Source organism: Lactuca serriola, chromosome 9 (assembly GCF_051521515.1).
Source record: "Lactuca serriola cultivar US96UC23 chromosome 9, Lser_US96UC23_V15, whole genome shotgun sequence".
NCBI lineage: Eukaryota > Viridiplantae > Streptophyta > Magnoliopsida > Asterales > Asteraceae > Lactuca > Lactuca serriola.
In genome coordinates, this window is record NC_136416.1 from 3,724,207 (window position 1) to 3,745,479 (window position 21,273).

The window sequence follows — 21,273 nt, forward strand, 5'->3', positions numbered from 1 at the left end:
TCAAACACCAAAGAAGACACCCTTACAAGACTTTAAGTCAGTGTTCTCAAAGAAGTCGGGGAAGAAAACAGAAGAGTCGAGTTCATCTTCAAAGAACAAGAGCAAGATTGAAAACTTAGATCAAATACCTTTCCCAACCGAATCCGAGTACGACTCCAAGACTGAGTTTGAACTTTATACGAGTGAACCCGAGAACGAGCCAAGAAACGAGATGGCAAACATTGAAGAAATGTCAATGGGAGCTTACAAGAAGCGAATTCGAGATGATGTTGGTCAAGGTTTAGTACAACTAGCGATACCTGCCATTGCCACATTCGAGCTGAAGGGACACATCCTGACTGCACTTAAGGATATCCCATTATATGGGAAGGATCATGAGGATGCATTTAAGCATTTAGATGAGGTCAGCGACATTGCTGACTACTTCAACGTGCCGAATGTCAATAGAGATACCATCTTACTAAAGATGCTACCAATCACTTTCAAAGGAGCTGCAAAAGACTTGTTGAAAGCACTTCCTCCTGGTACAATCACTACTTGGGCTCAAATACGTGAGCAATTTCTAGATCAGTTTTGTCCACCTACTAAGATAGCTAAACTCAAGAAGGCAATAGCCAACTTTGAGAAACAACCGAGGGAGTCACTATACGAAGTTTGGGAGTGTTGCAAAGGGTTGTTAAGTAATTATCCTCAACATGATCTAAATGCTCAACAAGAGATGTCTATTTTCTACGATGGGGTCAATGTTATGACAAGACAACTCATTGATTCTCAAGGGCCATTGACAAAGAAAAATCCAAGGGAGGTCAAGGAGTTAGTTGAAGAATTCGCAAGACACTCTCGTGAGTACCACATCCCAAGACAATATGGAGCAAAAGGTAGTGAGGGTGCACATTCTGAAGAGATGGCTGCTATGATGGCTGCAAATCCCTTGGGACAATGCAGTGGGGGTGCACATTCTAAAGAGATGGCTGCAAATCCCTTGGGAAAATCCTTCACCATATGCCCCTCCTTGCCACATTTATAGAAAATCCCCGCCCGACAAGATCCCTCATGACTCTTGTCGTACTTGCCAGAAGTGCGGCCCTTCTGGCCTCCTAATCTCGAATCAGCGAGCTTAGCCTGCTTGGCTACCGGCTGCAATTGTGCCAGCCACCGGTCTCTCCCCTAATGTAGTGACAAAGAACATGGTTTGGCATGCGGAATTAAAGCTTGCACAATTGAACATGGTGATTTGGGTGTTTAAGAGATATATTGAATGTATATGGTGTTACACAAAAAGGATCTAGATCTAGACTACATAATTAACACACACTTACACACTCACTTTTACATCTCTCAAGCACACCTCTACAAGTGGTATGAACCCACTATTTATAGAGGTGTTTACATGTCTCTCTCTCACTCTCTAACAAATGGGTCTAAAGGCTAAAGCACCACATGCAAGTGGGTTTTACAAAAGTCAAACATTTACAAAGTCATGAATGAATAACTTTGCAACCCCAACATTCTCCCCCTCAAAGTTAGGAATGAATGAGCCACTTCAAATCTTCCAAAATCAAGCACTACGCGGTTCGAGCCTCAAGGGTGACACATGTCGAAACGAACTTCAATCTTCAATTCTTCCATGACTCTTCAATTTGGGCTCTAGGATGTGAGACCATACAATCCAAGCAGCAACGAATGATTAATTCCAAATAATCACCCAAAAGTTGCGCATAAAAACACACCCCAAAAATCTTCAATAAACCAAACCCATTTCGAATACATCACTTCCGAACTTCCAATTGCATCATCTCGTAGCTTCAAAACTCCAAGATCACTTCGGTCTTCAAACCCGCGTAATATGAAAAATTCAAGTTCGAATTTCCATATAAAACTTCTCCCCCTTTTTATAATCAAAATTTGATTATAAAACTCCATGGAAAAAGAACGTCATGTTAAAACTCCCCCTTAACATGTGGCATAAACTTTGTGCTTCAATCCGGAAAACCCAAAAAATAATGAATTTTTTTTTTTATCGTCGTTCACGGATTGCCTTTGACAAAATTTCTCAAAAATGGGTAGAAATCGTCAATTTCAAAATTCTGCAGTGACCCGTTGCGCCCAAAACAGCCAAATATGCGAAACACACTCCCATTTGCGAAACTGGGTAAAATGTGTAAATTCGCACAAACTGCAAGGACCAGATTTGAAAATTCTGCAATTTCAGCATTTTATGACACCATTTGCGAAGTTGGGTATAGACTGTCAAAAATGCGAAACTACAAGTACTCGTTTTGACAATTTCTGCATGTTCTTCAAACTTGCGAAGTTGGACTATTTTTGTCATTTCTTGAAAAGAGCAGCGACCAAATGCGAAATATGTGTGTTTCTTCCCCAATTCGCATTTTACTGTAAAAGCTTTGTGTTCTTTACCAAATCACAGACTTCGCACGTTCTTTACTTCGCATTTTCTACAAATGTTTCTTCGCATCCCTTCACATTAAACAAATGCGAACTTGACTGAGAAATGCAAATGAGAAATCAACTTTGAGTCACACAAATGCGAACAGTTCTTGATTTCAAATGCGAATTCACCGTTTCATAACAAAATGCGAATTAACATCTTGTCTTACTTCCAAGTTGCGAACCAAAATCAACATTAAATTCTCTTCGCATTCTATAGATGCGAACTTTGATTTTATATGCGATTCCAAACTCTTTCCAGTTCATTCCAAAATTATCACAGATCCATCTTTACTTCACATTTTTCTTCACGAATCATCCCTCAATCATCCATCCAATAGCGAATCCAAAATCCAATTTTCTTTTACAGATCATCGACTCCAATCATAATGCGAACAATACTCAATCAAAATCGACTCCAATCACAACAATCGTTCTTCATTCTTTTCATTACAGGAACCCCAAAATCAACATCGTTTTTCAATTCCAAACTTGCGAACTCACGGATCTTTGAAATCGATTTTAACAAAGAAACACATCTTCATGAAGAAATCGAATTTTAACTTTCAGATTTCGATTTTGTCTTTTGATCGATTATCAGTGCTTTAGTCGACAAACAACAAATCATCAATTTCTTCATTTGTTCGTTTCAGATAACCCAGAACAACGACTACAAAGATATCGATCGACTCTAACACCTTTCGAAATCGATGATCATTACCATTCGATTCTTGAACCAAATCATCTAAGAAAACATTGAACACTGTGCTTCATACCCCAACTTACTTCTCGCACATCAAACAAAATTGTTCAAGTTGCGACAAAAGTTGCCAAACCGAGAATCGTTCTTCAAAAATCACCTTGATCCTGAAGACCCGCTCTGATACCAATTGTAGTGACAAAGAACATGGTTTGGCATGCGGAATTAAAGCTTGCACAATTGAACATGGTGATTTGGGTGTTTAAGAGATATATTGAATGTATATGGTGTTACACAAAAAGGATCTAGATCTAGACTACATAATTAACACACACTTACACACTCACTTTTACATCTCTCAAGCACACCTCTACAAGTGGACAAACCCACTATTTATAGAGGTGTTTACATTTCTCTCTCTCACTCTCTAACAAATGGGTCTAAAGGCTAAAGCACCACATGCAAGTGGGTTTTACAAAAGTCAAACATTTACAAAGTCATGAATGAATAACTTTGCAACCCCAACACCTAAGACTCTGCGTCCTCCCTCGCCTGAGTCTCCAACTCGATCTCCCTCCTCCTGGCATTTTCCTGGTGCTCAGCAAATGTCCGATAAGACAAGTTCGCCACGAACTCCCAAATATCCATCCTCAGAATGCTCAAGTACCGGCTCATCGTGCCTGCTCAGTCTCCACATGCTCAGGGCAAAATAAAGCCCTCTCTTGAAACATTTGCGTAATCACAGTCACCGACTCTGTCTTCTGTGTAATTGACAAACTCCTGGTCCAACCCTTCCATCTCAATCGGGGGAACATACTCATCTCAGAACATCACAAAAAACCTCTCCCAAGTCACTGCAACATGATCTGCAGGAGTAAAACTGGCCGTCACAAACTTCCACCAATTCTTCGCTCCCAAGTGAAGCTGGTTCAGCGTGAACCGCACCCTCAAACGCTCTGGGCATGAACAGGTGTAGAAAAAAACCCTCGATATCAGAGATCCATCTCATCTCAACAATCGGATCCTGAGTCCCATCAAACTCTAGTGGCTTCGTGTTGCTGAACTCCCGATATATCACCTCTCTATGGCCTGGCAGCAGCGAAAACTACGGTGGCTGTAGCAGCAGCCGCCTCAGAAACTGCAGCATATCGCTCGTCAAACATCTTGATCAAAGTGGTCTTAATAGACCCAAACATCTCCGGATTAGCCTCATGTATGGCTGCGGCCACCTCGTCGTGAATCATCCTGCGAATCTCATCATCGCTAACTCCATTGCTCTCTGGGGTGTGGTGTGTACCTACCATGATGTCTCTAAAACACAACAAAAAATCATCAGAGGCTCGCTGGAGGATACTTACACTCGACTACTCATCCCTACTTGCTCCTTAGCATCCCAAGGATTCTTACTTAGATTGCAGACAGACCAGGTGCTTTTATCAGTACGGACCCAATACTACCTTCCACACCCCACCTGTAGTCACCCCAAGTCCTCCTCCTAGGATTCTAATTCACAAATACTCTATATCTCATGAATCACAAGCTAATCTCTCTCAGAAGACTCCTCCTTTAAGCTCATCTAAGTATCTCTTCAAATATCATCTCCCGACTCAAAACTCGGCACATACTCAAGAAAATAACAGATAACACTGATCAAAACATCTCCTAAGCTAAGGCATCACAAATCAGGCAACTCTAGCCCTAGAATATGGAATACTTAGCCTACCCTCTAGCATGCAATTTTAACAAAATATCTCATAAATATCTTATAACACAATAGTAAGGGTATTTTGGGAAATCACCGATCGGGCTCTGGCTGATTGTGTACACCGCTTCAACTTGTTTTCTCTTAAAACTCTTTCTCGTTTTGAAAAAAATTCTGTTCTTTTGAAAATTCTTCTAAAATCCTCAGTTTGAGTCCAAACACACCCGGAGGTGCATCCGAATCCCTCAAACCAAGGCTCTGATACCAACTTGTAAGACCGTAAATTTTCAAACCAAAATTTTCATTTTAAAACACATAAAACTCATATATTATATTTCATAAAACCATAAGTGTCTCAAATGTCAACATAAATCCGCAACAAAAGTCAAATCCCAGAATCCTCAAAATAATCATGAACAAGTGTGTACAATCATGCCGACGCCTTCCCGTGATCCTGAAAAGTACCTGAAACGCATAACACATAACACGGTAAACACAAATCTTAGTAAGTTCCCCAAAATACCACACACAACTCATTAGCCACTCTAGGCCATAACTCAATAAGACCCTCCAGTCCCAACTCAATAAACTGATAATAATAATATTCAACATAAATCACAAAAACATAATGCAGAATATTACAATACATAGATAAGCACATAAGACAACTCAATCACATAAAGATAACACTCTTGGTAAGTATAGTGAGAAGACTCACCTTGTAAGCTAGCAAGTAAAAGTCACGTACTCGGAAATCCCGAACGAGCCTCCGCCTAACACATTAGATAAGCATCTCTAATCAATCTACCACTCTTACTCAAATACAAAAAAAGTTTTCTCTTACTATCTCTCTGTAACGCCTGTGTTTCCGGGCTTGCCACTTTTAGCAATGTAATAGTCTAGGTTAACCTTTGTAACCCGTTTTGAAATAATGGGATTTTATTATTTGAGTATTATGTGTTTTGTGCTTAATTGCTTAATTATGTGGTTTGATTAATTAAGAATAAAAACAAGCGTCAATATTTAAGTGTAAAATAAACTTAATATATTTGGTTAATGTTGTAGTAATTGAAACGAGGTTTCCGAATATATATAGAACGCCCAAATCCGACTTCGTATGAGGAAGTTATGATTTATCGAAGTTCCGGCTTAGCGGTATACAGCCTGTTTTACTCGATTTGAGATCGAGCGGTTGTTAGCCGAAGCAATCTAAATGAGAATCGAAGATCTCATTGTTGGTATCGAAACGATAAAAAGTTAGGCGAGAACGGACGTCAAACGAAGAAGTTATGAATTTATAACGATAGTTTCTGTCCCGGCCTATTAAAAATAATTAATAAAAATAAAGTCAAAATTAGCCGACGGAGTCTAAACGAAAGTCGTAGAGCGTGGTCTCACCTTTCCGTGGATATAAAGAACGTCGAAAACAGAGTTCGTATGATGAAGTTATGAATTTCTGAAGTTTATTAATCATTTTGTATTTATATTTAAATCAAAATTCGGAAGCATTATCCGAAACGAGTCATTGATCTGATCCGAGGTACGCGCCGCGTACTCGAGTACGCCCCGCGTACTCCGAGGGTGTCGACATCGCAGCAAGTGGCTTCGGATGACGCATGCGCTTACGAACTTGAAGCAGTACGCGCTGCGTACTGCTGTACCCCCTGCGTAATTGAGGCTTCCAGCCTCCTATAAATAGGATGCGAGGGTTCCGGGTTCTTTTGCCAATTTCCTCTCATTTTCGTGTCGAAGCTCTGCGCAAAAAACCCCCGAAGCTATCCCGAAGTCCCGGTATCATACTCTAGCCACGAGGCAAGTCCCGAGATCCCAAAGATCCCGAGAAGTGCGGTTCCCGAGTCGAAGCTCTGCCCGCGAGAAGTTCGATTTTTGTGAAGATCTTCCAGATCTGCTGTGGATTACTACTTCTATAAGCCGTAGTGCTGTCCGATCATCTTTCTGATCAAGTGAGTGTGTAGTTATTTTCTTCCAAATACAATAATACGAAGTATTATATATAAAATACGTGCTATGTGTATATATTTGGTTGTGTTATGTGTGAATGAGTATTTACTCTCTTCTATCTTATAGATCTGCATATTTCTTTATGAGATCTGTGTTATGTGTGTGTGTGCCTCATCTGTTATGTGATATATGTGTTGATTAAAGCATGCTATACAAGTTTTCTTTAAACTATGTATACAAATGTATATTTTTATCTACTAATATGTTGGGTAGAACATGGGTAGACAGTTGGTGTGTAATAAACAGATGAGAGGCCTCGTTGTTGTTTGATTGAGTCATCTAGCAGAGTTTAGATGACGACCACTGGCTATTCTAGACAGTCTTGTGGAAACATTAGCAGGTTCGCCACCTGTAGGTGTTAATGAACTTGGGTGTTCATTTGCTGTTCTCCATCCCCCTCATGGTTGCCTTATTTGACTTATATTGCTGAGGTACCCCCGAAGCATGTGTTGTCGCCCCGATGAAATATTCTTAGACTAGGTCCCTTATGTTAGTTGTTTTAGAGACATTAAAGTGAGAATAACGGGAATGGGTAATTGGATTATTGTTGGTTGGTGAAAATTAAATATGATATTTATTGTGGGTCGAAAACCCTATATGCTCACCAGGCTCCCAAGCCTGACCCACTCAGTTTTAAATTGTATTACAGGTAGTGGCGGAAGGGCATGAGATGGATAAACCATCAAGTTGTTTTGTTTACAAGTCTGCATATGTTTATATTTGTTATATGACTTGTAATGTATTCGTTTATGCTTATTGGTCTGTATCGGAACATGACACCCCGAGTTTTGATTATAATGAAAATACATTTCTTTTATGAAATGCTTCGGTAAACAATGTTTTATCATGTTTTGTTTTTGGGAACAAATTCCGCAACTCTTTCAAATCAAAAGGATTTACTCTGAAAATATTTAAAAGCATAAATGAAAATCGGTCTTTTCTGGCTGAGATTTTGGGGATGTCACAGTTGGTATCAGAGCATTAGTTTAAGCGAACTAGGAATTTGTAGGATTTCTAGACTTAAACTTAGAATGCTAAGTGAAGTTTTGAGATGTGTGTCTGTTGTGATTTAGACACGAGCACTAGTTTATTTTAGGAAAGTTGCCTAAAATGCTTTATGTGCTAAATGTTATATGTTGCCATATATGATATTATTTGTTCGGATCTATGGTCTGTTGCCGACCGGATCTAGAAACCTTATGTGTGTAGGATTCTAAGCGTACGTCTACGATATTAGAACTAGCATGTAAACGTTTCGGAGTGATAAGGATGATTTGAATATCCATCATGATTGAGGATCTAATTTCACCTTATTTGGTGTGTAGATCAAAATGGTGAGAACAAGAAGTGGAGCTGGAAATGCTGAAAAAAACAGGAATCAACCACCAGTGATTGAGCAAATACCTGCCGTAGCAGCAGCGCCAGAGCCAATAACCATGGCTGGTGTGCAATTGATGATTCAGACGATGTTGGATCGTCAGATGGATGAAACTAGATGGTTGCTTCAACAAAATCGTGAAGAACTGTCGATTCGTGTGGAAGAGCCTGAATTAAATGAAGGGCACTCGAAAGGTGGAAACTTCAGTGGGTCTGTTGGTCCAGCCAACCCACCGATAGTTAGGCAAGATAACCATGAAGGAAGGTATGATGGAATGGGATGCAAGTACAAGGACTTTTTGACTTGCAAACCATCGACCTTCAATGGAAAGGAGGATCCGATTGGGCTTATGGATTGGATCTCCGAAATGGAGCTAGCCTTCATGACGTGTGGCTGCAGAGGTAAGTTGCAAACTATCTATGCCGTGCGTCAATTCCGAGGTGGAGCTGTTCATTGGTGGAACACTCTAGGGAAGACCTTAAGCCCTAACGAGCCACTGCAATTGTCATGGGTAGAGTTCTTGGTGCAGTTTAAGCGCAAGTTCTGCTCGGCTCAAAATCTGTTGGAGTTGGAGAACAAGTTTCTGACATTGACGAAGGGTAGCATGTCAGTTGATGAGTACACCAATAACTTCACCGATAAGATGGAGTTTGCCTTGCGTATCGTTCCAGACGAGCTGACAAAGGTGGATCGGTATGCGAAGGGACTTCCATGGGAGTACGAGGTGCCAGTACGTCAGGCACTTACTCTAGAGGCAGCTATCTGGGCTGCCAAGTCTGTTGAAAACATGATAAAGGGAAGAACCACCGTCAAGGTTGAGGTTGGTGAGAAAAGAAAGTTTGAGGGAACATCTGGTTCCGGTAAGAAAAGCAAATTTTCGAAATCTGATTCGAAAAAGTTTAGAGAAAAAGGAGGCGAAGCAAAGTGGTGTGATAAGTGTAAGAAAAGGCACTTTGGGAAATGTAGCGAGGATGTGACCTGCTACAAGTGTGGAAAGGTTGGACATTTTGCCAATGAATGTCCGAACAACAAAAGGATGTGTTTTGGTTGCAATGAAGAGGGGCATATTTTGAAAGACTGTCCGAGGAAGAAGGAGGCAGCAAAGCCCAACATTCCACCAAAGCCAAAGGCGAGAGCATTCCAGATGACACTGGAAGCTGCGAAGGATGAAGCTGATGTCGCTTCAGGTACCTTTCTCGTAAACGAATTACCTGCTCATATATTGTTTGATTCTGGAGCCAACTACTCCTTTATTTCGCATGAGTTTGGTAGAAAGCTAGCTTTGCCTATTGATAGACTAGATAATGCTTTATTAGTCGAAGTAGCTAGTGGCAAGTTTGTACCTGTTAGCCATCGTATGAAAAACGTCTTGATCGACCTTAATGGGAATAAGTTTCACGAGGCGTTATTGCCTATCGAACTTAATGGTTTCGACATCGTCTTGGGAATGGAATGGCTTAGCGCCAATGATGCCGAAATTTTGTGCAAGAAGAAGATAGTTAAAGTAAACCCGCCTGGAAAATATTCATTTATGGTGTATGGGGACAAACGACGAGTGAATTCTGGGATCATTTCTCTAATGAAAGCCAGAAAGTGTTTGACCAAGGGATGTACATCATATTTAGCATTTGTGATTGATGCTAAGAAGGAAAAGAAGGTGATGCAGAGCATTCCAGTGGTGTGTGATTTTCCGGAAGTGTTCCCCGAGGATCTTCCTGGATTACCACCTGATAGACAAGTGGAGTTCAGAATAGACTTGTTACAAGGAACCACGCCAATAGCAAAAGCACCTTATCGATTAGCACCGACGGAGATGAAGGAGCTAATGATGCAACTTCAGGAGTTATTGGACAAAGGTTTCATTAGACCTAGTTCATCGCCCTGGGGAGCTCCGGTGTTATTTGTGAAGAAGAAAGATGGAAGTATGAGAATGTGCATCGATTACAGAGAGCTGAACAAGGCAACAATAAAGAATAGATATCCGTTTCCGAGGATTGATGACCTGTTTGATCAATTGCAAGGTTCGAGCTATTTATCGAAGATCGATCTTAGGTCAGGATATCATCAGCTGAAAGTAAGAGAGCAAGATATCGAGAAGACTGCATTCAGAACTAGATATGGACACTACGAGTTCTTGGTTATGTCGTTTGGACTAACCAATGCTCCAGCAACGTTCATGGATTTGATGAATAGGGTTTGTAATCCTTTCCTTGATAAATCCGTGATAGTGTTCATAGACGACATTCTGATCTACTCGAAAAGCCAGGAGGAGCATGGCAGACACTTGCGAGAAGTGTTAGAAGTTTTGAAGGAGGAGAAGCTTTATGCGAAGTTCTCCAAATGTGATTTTTGGATTCGTGAAGTCCAATTCTTGGGTCACGTGGTCAACCAAGAAGGGATAATGGTTGATCCAGCGAAGATCGAAGCTGTGACGAAGTGGGCACAACCGAAAAGTCCCACGGAGATTCGAAGCTTTTTGGGATTAGCCGGATATTACCGCAGGTTTATCCAAGGCTTTTCTTCGATTGCTACTCCATTAACAGCTTTGACCCACAAGGGAGCTACTTATGCTTGGAGTGATAAGCATAAAGAAGCATTCGAGGAGTTAAAGAAGAAGTTATGCGAGGCACCGATACTTTCTCTACCCGATGGAGTTGAAGACTTCGCTGTTTATACCGATGCGTCTGGTGTTGGATTGGGTTGTGTTTTGACCCAAAGAGAAAAGGTGATAGCATATGCGTCTCGACAGCTGAAAGAGCATGAAAAGAATTACCCGAATCATGATTTGGAGTTGGCAGCGGTAGTTTTCGCTCTGAAAATATGGAGGCATTACCTCTATGGCACGAAGTGCAAACTTTTCACTGATCATAAGAGTCTCCAATATCTCTTTAATCAGAAAGAATTGAATATGAGGCAACGATGCTGGCTAGAATTACTTAAAGACTACGACTGCGAGATACTTTACCACCCCGGTAAAGCTAATGTTGTTGCTGATGCTCTCAGTCGGAAAGTCAATCTTGAAAGGAAAAGGCCAAGAGCGTTGAGAATTGAAGTTGTCTCGACTATTTTGGAAAGTATAAAGAAAGCACAAAGTGAAGCTTCTGAGAAGAATGACCGAAAGGAAGAACGTTTGGGCAAAACGTTGGTGTTCGGTGTAAACAGTCATGGACTGAAGGTGTTCCAAGATCAGATTTGGATACCTAAGACAGGAGGAGTCAGAGATCTTCTGATGGAAGAAGCTCACAAGACCATGTACTCGATTCATCCGGGTAGCACTAAAATGTATAGGGACCTGAAACCCTACTATTGGTGGCCGACGATGAAGCTTGATGTTGCAAAGTATGTGGCCGAGTGTGTGACTTATGCGAGAGTCAAGACACAACATCAAAAACCTTACGGGAGTTTAGAACCATTGCCTGTGCCTATGGGTAAGTGGGAAGACATTGCTATGGATTTTGTCACTAAACTGCCCAGAACAAAGAATGGTCACGACATGATTTGGGTGGTCGTTGATCGATTCACTAAGAGTGCGCATTTCATAGCGGCCAGGGAGAAATGGTCTATGGAAAAGCTTGCGAATTCTTACGTGAAGGAAATTGTGAGGCTTCACGGTGTTCCGTTAACGATTGTATCGGATCGTGATAGCCGTTTCACCTCAAGGTTTTGGAAAAGTCTACAAGAGGAAATGGGTACCAAGTTATGTTTAAGCACAGCTTATCATCCGCAGACTGATGGTCAGAGTGAAAGAACAATACAAACACTTGAAGATATGCTGAGAGCATGTACCTTGGAATTCCTAGGTAATTGGGATGAACATTTACCGTTGGTAGAATTTTCCTATAATAATAGTTTTCACTCGAGCATTAAGATGGCACCTTTTCAAGCTTTGTATGGACAGAAGTGTCGTACGCCGTCTTGTTGGCTTGAGGCTGGGGAAAAGCAGTTTATGGGACCGGAGATGGTTCATCAAACTGCTGAAAAGTTGAAAATAATTAGGGAAAGAATGTTAGCAGCTCAAGATCGTCAAAAGAGCTATGCTGACACGAAACGAAGACCGATGACTTTTGAGGTTGGAGATTCGGTTTTGCTTAAAGTCTCGCTGTGGAAGGGACTTATAAGATTTGGAAAAAGGGGAAAGTTGAGTCCAAGGTTTATTGGACCGTTTAAAGTTCTTCAGAGGGTTGGGAACCAAGCTTACAAGCTCGAATTACCCGAAGAGCTGAATGGAATTCACAACACTTTTCATGTGTGTTATTTGAGGAAGTTCACGGGAGAAGTTCCCGATATAATTCCAATTTCTGAATTGAGAATTGATGAGAACAAAAGGTTGATTGAAGAACCAGAGGCAATTGTTGACCGAAAGACTAAGAAGTTGCGACGCAAAATGGTTGGGTTAGTGCTTGTCCGATGGAAACACACGAATGGGCCGAATCTCACCTGGGAGACGGAGAGTGACATGTTGAGTCGCTATCCGCATTTGTTTGTTGACGTGTGATTCTGGGGACGAAATCATTCTAAGGTGGGGAGAATTGTAATGCCTGTGTTTCCGGGCTTGCCACTTTTAGCAATGTAATAGTCTAGGTTAACCTTTGTAACCCGTTTTGAAATAATGAGATTTTATTATTTGAGTATTATTTGTTTTGTGCTTAATTGCTTAATTACGTGGTTTGATTAATTAAGAATAAAAACAAGCGTCAAAATTTAAGTGTAAAATAAACTTAATATATTTGGTTAATGTTGTAGTAATTGAAACGAGGTTTCCGAATATATATAGAACGCCCAAATATGACTTCGTATGAGGAAGTTATGATTTATCGAAGTTCCGGCTTAGCGGTATACAGCCTGTTTTACTCGATTTGAGATCGAGCGGTTGTTAGCCGAAGCAATCTAAATGAGAATCGAAGATCTCATTGTTGGTATCGAAACGATAAAAAGTTAGGCGAGAACGGACGTCAAACGAAGAAGTTATGAATTTATAACGAAAGTTTCTGTCCCGGCCTATTAAAAATAATTAATAAAAATAAAGTCAAAATTAGCCGACGGAGTCTAAACGAAAGTCGTAGAGCGTGGTCTCACCTTTCCGTGGATATAAAGAACGTCGAAAACAGAGTTCGTATGATGAAGTTATGAATTTCCGAAGTTTATTAATCATTTTGTATTTATATTTAAATCAAAATTCGGAAGCATTATCCGAAACGAGTCATTGATCTGATCCGAGGTACGCGCCGCGTACTCGAGTACGCCCCGCGTACTCCGAGGGTGTCGACATCGCAGCAAGTGGCTTCGGATGACGCATGCGCTTACGAACTTGAAGCAGTACGCGCTGCGTACTGCTGTACCCCCCGCGTAATTGAGGCTTCCAGCCTCCTATAAATAGGATGCGAGGGTTCCGGGTTCTTTTGCCAATTTCCTCTCATTTTCGTGTCGAAGCTCTGCGCAAAAAACCCCCGAAGCTATCCCGAAGTCCCGGTATCATACTCTAGCCCCGAGGCAAGTCCCGAGATCCCAAAGATCCTGAGAAGTGCGGTTCCCGAGTCGAAGCTCTGCCCGTGAGAAGTTCGATTTTTGTGAAGATCTTCCAGATCTGCTGTGGATTACTACTTCTATAAGCCGTAGTGCTGTCCGATCATCTTCTGATCAAGTGAGTGTGTAGTTATTTTCTTCCAAATACAATAATACGAAGTATTATATATAAAATACGTGCTATGTGTATATATTTGGTTGTGTTATGTGTGAATGAGTATTCACTCTCTTCTATCTTATAGATCTGCTTATTTCTTTATGAGATCTGTGTTATGTGTGTGTGTGCCTCATCTGTTATGTGATATATGTGTTGATTAAAGCATGCTATACAGGTTTTCTTTAAACTATGTATACAAATGTATATTTTTATCTACTAATATGTTGGGTAGAACATGGGTAGACAGTTGGTGTGTAATAAACAGATGAGAGGCCTCGTTGTTGTTTGATTGAGTCATCTAGCGGAGTTTAGATGACGACCACTGGCTATTCTAGACAGTCTTGTGGAAACATTAGCAGGTTCGCCACCTGTAGGTGTTAATGAACTTGGGTGTTCATTCGCTGTACTCCATCCCCCTCATGGTTGCCTTATTTGACTTATATTGCTGAGGTACCCCCGAAGCATGTGTTGTCGCCCCGATGAAATATTCTTAGACTAGGTCCCTTATGTTAGTTGTTTTAGAGACATTAAAGTGAGAATAACGGGAATGGGTAATTGGGTTATTGTTGGTTGGTGAAAATTAAATATGATATTTATTGTGGGTTGAAAACCCTATATGCTCACCAGGCTCCCAAGCCTGACCCACTCAGTTTTAAATTGTATTACAGGTAGTGGCGGAAGGGCATGAGATGGATGAACCATCAAGTTGTTTTGTTTACAAGTCTGCATATGTTTATATTTGTTATATGACTTGTAATGTATTCGTTTATGCTAATTGGTCTGTATCGGAACATGACACTCCGAGTTTTGATTATAATGAAAATACATTTCTTTTATGAAATTCTTCGGTAAACAATGTTTTATCATGTTTTGTTTTTGGGAACAAATTCCGCAACTCTTTCAAATCAAAAGGATTTACTCTGAAAATATTTAAAAGCATAAATGAAAATCGGTCTTTTCTGGCCGAGATTTTGGGGATGTCACACTCTCTAACTCTTGGAATGGGTAAAAGACCATTTTACCCATCCATGGTCTCCATTACTTATGTTGACCAAACCCTAAAGTCAACAGAAGTCAAACTCGAGTCAATAGTCCCAGTTTGACCTGACTCACCGAGTGCACTCATGTGACTCCTCGAGTCCAGTCGTTACTTAGAGGTCTTCACGAGGGTCCAACTCATCGAGTTAATCCCTAACTCGCCAAGAAACATCATAGCCAACTCATCGGGACAAACCCTAACCGACTCGTCGAGTCGGCTCCTCAACTCGGCGAGTCCGTTCAGACTCATTTCCCATTCACGATTTTAAGGCAGAAAACCTTCCCAAATTCTAGATCTACACTCATAAGGCTTATTTATCACGTAAAGTCACAGGCTTTACGTCCATGTATGGAACTTAGGGATAGAAATGGCAGAACACACCTTAAAAAGGGGTTTTCACTCAATAGTCTTATTAGGGCTGAATAAAGCAGAAGCTTTTGGACTCTAGGGACCTCACATGGTCCAAATCTGAAGTTCAAACCTCAATATGAACTCACAACACTCTAGATCCTCATATTAGATAGAAAAAGCCCTAAACTCCCAAAATCATGAGATCTACTTTAACAAATGAGAAAGGTGCAAGCTTTATACCTTTCCTAGAAGCTCTGAGATGAAATAGCCACAAATCTAGAAACTCCTTCTCGTGTCTTGGCGTGGAGTCCCTCTCTTCACTTCAAAAGGTGCACCAAATGCTCAAAGTTAGCTCAAAACTCTCTCTCTAAGCACTCAGGCCAATTAGGGTTTACTCTCAGGGGAGTATAATCGTAAATGAGGCTATAAGTGCCTTTAAATAGGCTCCAAACCTAGGGATTTAGGGTTTCTCTCCACAGATTCTACTCGACAAGTCGTCTCTTAGACTTGTCGAGTAGGTCATTAATCCCACGTGGCACATCGCGACTCTACTCGACGAGTTGTAGCACCGACTCGTCGAGTAGCTCAATAGTCCTCGAAATAATTAAATAAACAATATACCTGGAAGTCCAGATGTTACACTCATACTGTTGAGGATTATATGTGTGGATAAGGGAGTGACTTGGAGGATTCGAAGAAATCCTTGAGGAAAGTACAGATATATGTAGAAGGTAGTACGGGCTCGTACTACTAAAAGCAGAGGATCCGTACTCGATTCAATGAAATTTGCGATGATACCAAGAAGCTTGTAGACTCTAGAATCTCTTAATGATTATATATGTATGTTCTGATGGTTTGAATGGTCTATTTTCAGTATGGTGGTCACTCAAGGAAGACCTGGTAGTGGTTCTGGTGCTGGTGAGGGTTTAAGCTCGGGTTCTGGAGCTGGATAGTTGGATGATCAGATGCAAGAATTCATTTCATCAGAGATTACCCGCGGCGTACTCGAGCAGACTCCTATGATATTTGGTACGATCAAGGAGGGTATCATGGAGGTTTTAGAGGAGATCTTGGGCTCATTCCATTCTAAGATGGTAGTGATGATTGGAGTTCGCACTTTGACTTTTCGTGAGTTCCGGGCATGTGAGGCCCCAAAGTTCTTCTGGAAGAAGGACCTGATCATGAGCAGATGTTGGTTAGAGGATGTCACTAATGCATTCCGCATTAGCAGCTATCCCAATAGGTCAAAGGTCAGAATTGCTTCCTATCTTCCAAAAGACAGAGCCCAAAACTGGTGGGAGGAGGTAGGACATGCCTTGGGTGGCGAGGCAGTTGAGTCCATGAATTGGGAGGATTTTGTGACGAGATTTCAGTCCGAGTTCACACCTATGATTGAGGTCCAACAATTGGCGAGGGAGTTCTAGGACCTTTTCCAGACTACTGAGACAGTGGCCGAGATCATCGCTATGTTTCGCTAAAAGGCGTTGCTAGTTCTGCATTATGTGGCAGACAAGGAGATGAAGAAGCCGAGATACCATGAGACGGTGATGAGTGATATCCAGCAGCTTGTGAGCCTATATAGTTGCAAGACACTAGATGATATGATAGCGAGGGCCAGGGAGAGAGAAAGAGATTAACTTGGATATGGAGAGGAAGGGGAAGCCGAATTTGGTTCATGGTTCAGAGGGTTTATGCAAGAGGCCCAAGGTTTTTGATTTGAGATTGAGAGGCTAGCAGGGCCGATTTCGTTGTGCTAAGTGCAGCAAGATGCATGATGGGGCATGTAGGGTGGGTAGTTATGGCAACTTCAAGTGCGGCATGATGGGTCATATTAGCAGGGATTGCATTGCTACCACCACCACCCATACGTCCGACCTTATTTGCTTCCATTACAATCATAGGGGCTATAAGTGTTGGAATAGTGTCTAAGGCTGTAACTATATTAGGCAAGTGTTTGATCCGGTTGTGCATAGTCCTTTTGGGTTGCCTTCACCATAGCAACTTGATAGGATGATTTAATAAGAGAGAGTAAATATTATTAATATATTATGGGAGTAATATAATGAATAATATATATTGTTATTTGATTAATATAAGTCATAGAATTAATTAGAATTAATTTGGTGACTTAAAGAGATTAATTAAATAAAGGGGTATAAACTGTCAATTGTTTGATAGTTAAACTTTGGACTGTAAATCCATTTGGATATGGTATGGACGAATTCTAAGAGATTTAGGATAGCTAAAATCGTCCATATGATTATCAATGGAATGGATTTGGATAGCCTTAAGAGAAGATTATCCAATTAGAGTTTAGGTTGTAACCCTTAAGGAGTCTACAAGTATAAATAGACCCCATGGCATAGGGAATTCGTGACTTAACCTAAAGTAAGGAATCTCTGGTCGAATTCCTCCCCTCTCCTCTCTCCTAAATCATTCTTATTGCTATTGGTGTTTGTAAGCCATTAGAGGAGTGACATTTGTGACTCTAGAAGCTCCAAGACCTCAAGATCAACAAGGAACTCAAAGGTATGATTCTAGATCTGTTTCAATGTTGTTATTTAACCTAATTAGTCATTAGAAGACTTGGTTCAATGCATGTTTATTAGAAAGCCTAGATCCAAGCATTAGGGTTTTGCATGCGCACATAGGAAAGTTCTTATGGCTAAAACCCATCAGTGGTATCAGAGCCTAGCTTGGTTTTCTTTAAATTGTTGCTTGATTAACTGAAACAAACCTGCAAAATTCGATATTTAGGTTTCTGAGTCACTGACTCGGCGAGTCCCAAGGTGGACTCGGCGAGTAGGCCTGACTCGGCGAGTCCCCTTGTGCACTTGGCGAGTCCAGGCGTCAGGAATGGCCAGATTCGGGATTTCTTTGTAATTATCTTATCTAAACTTTCCATAAACTAATTAGATCAATGTTAATTCGTTTTTATGATAAATATAACTGCAATCTTGATCTAATTAAAGATATTTATCTTATAATAAAATATTTAATTTCCTTATATGATAATTAATTAATTATTTTGATTATTTTGGTAATTATCTTAAAAGAAATCTTGAATAAATCAAATATAGATAATTAGGATATTAATTGTTAATTGGAATTATTTGATATTTGATCCTCCATGTTTTAAATGTTTAGAACTTGCCCTCAAGTTTTGAAATTTATATTTGTGATTAAAAGTTTTAATTTAGACAACTTAAATTTCGAAACCCTAGATTTTAAAAGTTTTAAAATACAACCCTATACTAATATGATATTACTAGAATAATATATATATGTATAACTAAATGCTAGTCTTACCGTTAGTAGGCCTCATTCACGAAGCCAATCTATAAGGTGGGTATAAGGTTGCGGCCTATAAAATGGCGCTTAATGGGTGTACACTCACACCCACCGCTTGCTTGATTGGTGGAGGGTCGTTAGCCGAACGGGTAGGATAGGGCAACCTCATCCTCTCATTAAAAGTATAATAAGAAATATAAAGCAACTACACATATTTTTTAAAATTCCCAATCTTAGTTACTTTAGGAAAAGTGAATTGATGCAATCCCATGAAATTACACTTTGCACCTTGCTAAGATGTTAGTGGAGCGTGTGTGGTTTACCGGCACACTAATTGGTTCTAAGCGAAGGTGGCAAAGGGTGATTCATTGTTTATCATAGTTCGATGGAGCGTGTGTGGTTTACCGGCACATCGAATAGATGATCGTTACAATGAAGGCACCATGTGAATTTGCATGGTAATTCACACCCGCTTTGTGATCCTCGGCATCCCAGTCACAAACAAGAGGGGCATATCGAGATTTAAACATGCCATTGAATAGTTTCAATGAATCTCATCCGAACCTAGGAATTCTCAAAAACACTTAGGACTAATAGTTTAGGTTTTGTGATGGAGAATTAGTGAATCGTCATTCACTTACCTTCAATTTATTTGCATGTTAGATTACGGCATCCCTTTTCTAATATGTAAATGTTATTGTTGGATCCTAGCCCTAATTTTTCTTATTGGGTGATAATTAGGGATTCTTATTCTAATTTATCTTTGTCCTTTTCTAATTATAGATGTCGAACGCAAACAATGCTGCTGCTAGTTCTTTCACGTTGATGAGCCTTTGCCAAAAGGTCACCTTCGATGGAACGAACTTTAGCGAATGGATAAGATACATTCGCACCATTGCTCGCTATGAGGACAAGGAGTATGTCCTTGATGAAAAGCTCGAGAAAATCAACACCGAAATCGCTACTCTAGCCGAAATCACCGCCTTTGAAACTCATGAGCGAGATGCAACGAAGGTACATTGCATCATGATCGCCACCATGAACTCCGAATTCCAAAAGTCCTACGAGGACATGTACCCGTACGAGATGCACCAAGACTTATTGGAGAGGTACCACCAAAACGCGAGACAAGAGCGGTATGAGATTTTCACTAACATGATTTTCGCGAAGATGGGTCATGGAGAATCTCTTACCGTGCACTTGCAAAAGATGCAAAGGTATGTCGACCGCCTTCGCAAGTTAAATGTTGACTTCGGGGAAGACTTGGCGATCGACATGGTGCTTCACTCTTTGCCTCCGATGTACAACCAATTTAGGATGACCTACCACATGAACAAAGAAGAGGTCACCCTAAGCAAACTCCAAGGTCTCTTGAGGGTTGCTGAGAGCAACTTCAAAGACAAGTCTGCTGCACCGACTCCCAATCCATCCGCTGCTCCTGTCTTGGCTATTGGTCAAGGGAAGGGAAAGAAGAGGAAAGCTTCATCGAAGAACTATCGCAAGGCGAAGGCCCGAGATGGTGCCTCTTCTAGTGGGACCAAAGTTGATCCCGCTAAGCCCTGTCCTAACCCGAAGGAGGCAGAGTGCCACCACTGCCACAAGATAGGACATTGGAAGAGAAGCTGCCCAGAGTACCTGCAAGCAATCAAAGAAGGAAAGATCAAGCCATCTTTCGCAGGTATATACACAATCAAATCTAACGATTCTAATCATGCTATTTCTTGGGTTCTTGATACCGGTTGTGGTTGTCACATTTGTTCTAATGTGAAGGGACTAAGAATAAGTAGGGATGTGGAGCAAGGAAGGATCAATCTAATCATGGGGAACAGAAGATCGTCGCCTGTAACCAAGATTGGAGTGTATTCTTTAGTGCTTAGGAATAGTTTGGTTTTAGATTTGAACAATTGTTGCTATTCGCCAGAAATGGCTAGAAACATCATTTCATTTCATGGTTTATATAGACAAGGATTTAGATTTTCTTTTAATAATGAGAATGGTTCTATTTTAGCTTATCTAAGTGGTGTCTTTTACTTTGAAGCTATACCATGTAATGGAATATATGAAACTGTTATGATTGTTGATAACTTAGGAAATGATGTTTTGAATATTGATTCTTCCACTAGTATGGATAAAGCATCCTTGTGGCATTGTCGTCTTGGACATGTCAACAAGAAACGCATAGCCCAACTCCAAAAGGATGGAGTGTTGGAGTCATTCGACCTTAGGGAAGATGACACATGCGAGTCTTGTTTACTTGGAAAGATGACTAAATCACCCTTCACGAGTACATGTGAAAGGGGCGAGGGTCTATTGGACTTAATACATACCGATGTATGTGGACCGTTTAGATCAACCACGAAGGATGGGAACCGCTTCTATGTGACTTTTACCGATGACTATAGTAGATATGGGTATATCTACTTAATCAAGCAAAAGTCAGAAACTTTTGAAAAGTTCAAAGAGTTCAAGAATGAAGTGGAGAATCAATTGGGCAGGAAAATCAAGATGCTTCGATCCGATCGAGGAGGAGAGTACCTAAGTCTTGAATTCCACGATTATCTCAAGGAGTGTGGAATAGTTTTGCAATTGACGCCTCCTAGGACACCGCAGTTGAATGGTGTGGCAGAAAGGCATAATCGAACCTTATTGGATATGGTTCGCT

The 21,273-nt window shown here is 40.7% G+C and overlaps 1 non-coding gene across 1 annotated transcript; it reads right to left on the reverse strand.

Annotated features, from left to right (window-relative positions):
• Positions 1-595: 595 nt before the first annotated feature.
• On the reverse strand, positions 596-702 carry LOC145077594 (small nucleolar RNA R71). The gene has a single exon (XR_013693336.1). It is a non-coding gene; the product is annotated as a small nucleolar RNA R71 (small nucleolar RNA).
• Positions 703-21,273: the final 20,571 nt, after the last annotated feature.